This window comes from Chlorocebus sabaeus, chromosome 24, assembly GCF_047675955.1.
Source record: "Chlorocebus sabaeus isolate Y175 chromosome 24, mChlSab1.0.hap1, whole genome shotgun sequence".
NCBI lineage: Eukaryota > Metazoa > Chordata > Mammalia > Primates > Cercopithecidae > Chlorocebus > Chlorocebus sabaeus.
Genome location: NC_132927.1, coordinates 79,779,007 through 79,782,937, shown reverse-complemented (window position 1 = coordinate 79,782,937; position 3,931 = coordinate 79,779,007). Strand labels below are relative to the sequence as shown.

General features: G+C 47.7%; 1 pseudogene; it reads left to right on the top strand.

Annotated features, from left to right (window-relative positions):
* Positions 1-1,022: 1,022 nt before the first annotated feature.
* LOC103229758 (small ribosomal subunit protein uS2B-like) lies at positions 1,023-2,110 on the top strand (annotated as a pseudogene).
* The last annotated feature ends 1,821 nt before the right edge of the window (positions 2,111-3,931 follow it).

Below are 3,931 nucleotides of genomic sequence, written 5' to 3'. Positions count from 1 at the left end.
TTACCCAGGCTGGAGTGCAATGGCATGATCATAGCTCACTGCAGCCTTGAACTCCTAGGCTCCAACAATCTTCCTGTCTCAACCTTCAAGTAACTAGCACTATGGGCATGAGCTGTCATACCTGGCTAATTTTTTAAAAATTATATTTTGGGCTGGGCGCGGTGGCTCACACCTGTAATCCCAGCACTTTGGGAGGCCAAGAAGGGCGGATCACAAGGTCAGGAGACCGAGACCATCCTGGCTAACACAGTGAAACCCCATCTCTACTAAAAAATACAAAAAATAAGCCGGGCGTGGTGGTGGGCACCTGTAGTCCCAGCTACTTGGGAAGCCGAGGCAGGAGAATGGCGTAAACCCGGGAGGCGGAGTTTGCAGTGAGCCGAGATCGCACCACCGCACTCCAGCCTGGGCGACCGAGAGAGACTCCGTCTCTAAAAAAAAAAAAAAAAGAAGATTATTTTTTGTAGAGACGAGATCTCACTATGTTTCCCAGGCTGGTCTCAAACTCCTGGACTTGAGCAATCCTCAGCCTCAGCCTCCCAAAGTGTCGGTGTTACAGGCATGAGCTGTTGCACCTGGCTTCAACGGGCACTCTTAGACCCTGCTTGGGGGTATATGTTCAAGGTAAGAGCAGAAAATAATGAAGCACAATGCAAAGATCACATAATCAACAAAGCCAAAACTTATTTGGCAAAAGCCAGTAAAATTGGCATTTTGGACAACAATCTGACATCAGCAATTAAAATTGAAGTTGTGTGGCCCCTACAGCTGAGCAATTCCACCCAAAATATTTACCCTAAAAAAACTCTCAGCTGCGCACAGTGGCTCACGCCTGTAACCTCAGCACTTTGGGAGGCCGAGGCAGTGGATGACCTGAGGTCAGGGGTTCAAGACCAGCCTGACCAACATGGTGAAACCCTTTCTCTACTAAAAATACAAAAAAAATTAGCTGGGTGTGGCAGCCCGCGCCTGTAATCCCAGCTTCTTGAGAGGCTGAGGCAGAATCACTTGAACCTCGGAGGCGAAGGCTGCGGTGAGCCAAGACGGCGCCACTGCACTCCAGCCTGGGTGACAGAGTAAGATTCCATCTCAAAAAAAAAAAAAAAAAAAAGAAACTCTCGCTTTCCGTGCTACCCATAGAGGGGTCCATACAGCGTTGTTCTGGATTCCCATTGTAACTTACAGGCAAACTTTCACAAGGTCTGGCGCCCTTGATGTCCTGCAAATGAAGGAGGAGCATGTCCTTAAGTTCCTTGCAGCAGGAACCCCCTTAGGTGGTACCAATCTTCACTTCCAGATGAAACAGTGCATCTACAAAAGGAAAAGTGATGGCATCTACATCATAAATCTGTGGGAGGATCTGGGAGAAGCTTCTGCTGGCGGCTCGTGCCATTGTTGCCATTGAAAACCCTGCTGATGTTAGTGCCATATCCTCCAGGAATACTGGCCAGAGGGCTGTGCTGAAGTTTGCTGCTGACACTGGAGCTACTCCAATTGCTGGCCGCTTCACTCCTGGAACCTTCACCAACCAGATCCAGGCAGCCTTCTGGGAGCCACGGCTTCTCGTGGTTACTGACCCCAGGGCTGACCACCAGCCCCTCAGGGAGGCATCTTATGTTAACCTACCTACCATTGCTTGTAACACAGATTCTCCTCTGTGCTATGGGGACATTGCCATCCCATGTGACAATAAGGGAGCTCCCTCATTGGGTTTGATGTGGTGGACGCTGGCTCGGGAAGTTCTGCGCATGCGTGTCACCATTTCCCGTGGGAGGTCATGCCTGACCTCTACTTCTACAGCGATCCTGAAGAGATTGAAAAAGAAGAGCAGGCTGCTGCTGAAAAGGCTGTGACCAAGGAGGAATTTCAGGGTGAATGGACTGCTCCAGCTCCTGAGTTCACTGCTACTCAGTCTGAGGTTGCAGACTGGTCTGGCAGCGTGCAGGTGCCCTCTGTGCCTATTCAGCAGTTCCCTACTGAAGACCGGAGGGCTCAGCCTGCCACTAAAAACTGGTCTGCAGCTCCCACTGTTCAGGACACTGAATGGGTAGAAGCAACCACTGCATAGTCTTAAGCTGTTTTTGCACGGGCTCTTCAGCAACATGAAAATAAGGTTGATGGAAAATAAACATCGGTTTCTAAAATAAAAAAAACCTCTCAAACATATGCACAGGAACATGTATAAGAATATTCATAGCACTACAGTTTGTTACAGAAACACACTGGAAACAATTCAAATGTCCATTATCTGTATGAATACAGAAAATGGCATATTCGCACAAAGAAATAGTATATAACAGAAAGAATACTTTTTACAGCTACATACAACAACGTGAATGCATCTCAGTATCATAATCTTGATATATTATTTAAAAAACCAAAGCAATTCTTAGAATACACATAGCGTGATTCAGAAATGAAAACGTGCAAAACCAAACAACATGCTATTTAAAGATGCAAATGTATAGAATGAAACTATTAAAAAAAACACAAGGGGATGAAAAACACAAAAATCAGGATAGTAGTGGCTGGGTACAGTGGCTTATGCCTGTAATCCCAGCACTTTGGGAGGCTGAGGAAGGCAGATCACTTGAGTCCAGGAGTTTGAGACCAGCCTGGGCAACATGGTGAAACCCCATCTCTACTAAAAATACAAAAATTAGCAGGGCGTGGTGGCACGCCTGTAGTCCCAGCTACTCGGGAGGCTGAGGCACAAGAATGGCTTGAGCTGGGGAGACAGAAGTTGCCGTGAACCGAGATGATGCCACTGCACTCCAGCCTGGGTGACAGAGCTAGACTCCATCTCAAATAATAAATAAATAAATAAATAATGCTTACTCCCTTCTCCCCTGTGGATCTGGTTTTACCTGGGAGTCCGTGCACCGGGGCAGAGCTAACAGCAGACCCTCCACTGTTCTGGCCCTCATTATGGATTCCATGCAGGAGGCTGATGGGGGATGGTCACCAGGAGATGGAGATTCCACCCTGACTTTGCACTTGGCTGCCAAATGGCCTTGCCTGTGACCTTCCTGCCCACCTTGAACTTGAGCTTCCCCATCTGAGGATTACAATGGTTCTGACTGTCCATCATTTCCCCCAGTACACATCAGCTGTCACCGTTGCATATGGAAACTGCTGCTAGTATAATTGCAGGTCAAGGACAAGAAGCAAGTTGAAAGAGCAAAACCCTGAAAGGCCTAGCCCTTCATCTTGACAAACCCCTGGCCTCACATGGACGGCTCCGGAGCTGGGCATGGCAAGGCAGCATGGAACCTGGGAAGTTGTTAGCACAAGATTCTGTTCACTCAGCTCTGCTGCCTCCTCTCCCTCGGATGTGACCTCAGACATGAGCTGGCCAGGGCTGGCCCTCTGAGTCAGCCCTGAGTCCCAACTACACGCCTTCCCCGTGGGGCTGCTGGCCTCAAAGCCTCCTTTAACAAAGAGGGCAGGAGGATGGATGACTCGGCGTGTGTAATATACCCAACTGCAGATGAATAATTGGTGTGTCTGAGTGTTAATAAGGAGGAACTGGCTATTTTAGCCGTAAAGCCAAAAAGATACTCTGTTAAAGCAAATCCTCCAATCTACACCTAAGGCAACAAAACGAAACAAAAATCCATAAAGAACAACACCCCCAAACTTCCTAAAACCCCTGCTTTTAACAGAAACCTACTTGGAGGAGATCCTATTTTTATAAGCATGTTATTTTAAAAATTACAATTTTAGGGTTGAAATGGAAAAAGGACTTAGTATGTGAGTGTGTGTGTGTGTGTGTGTGTCTGTGTGTGTGATGGTGCCACTGTCTTCCACTCCTGAGGCCTGGCCCTGAGCGGCACACTGTCATTCCTGACTCTGTTTTTTGTTTGTTTGTTTATTTTGTTTTGTTTTGAGCCAGAGTTTCGCTCTCGTCACCTAGGCTGGAGTGTAGTGG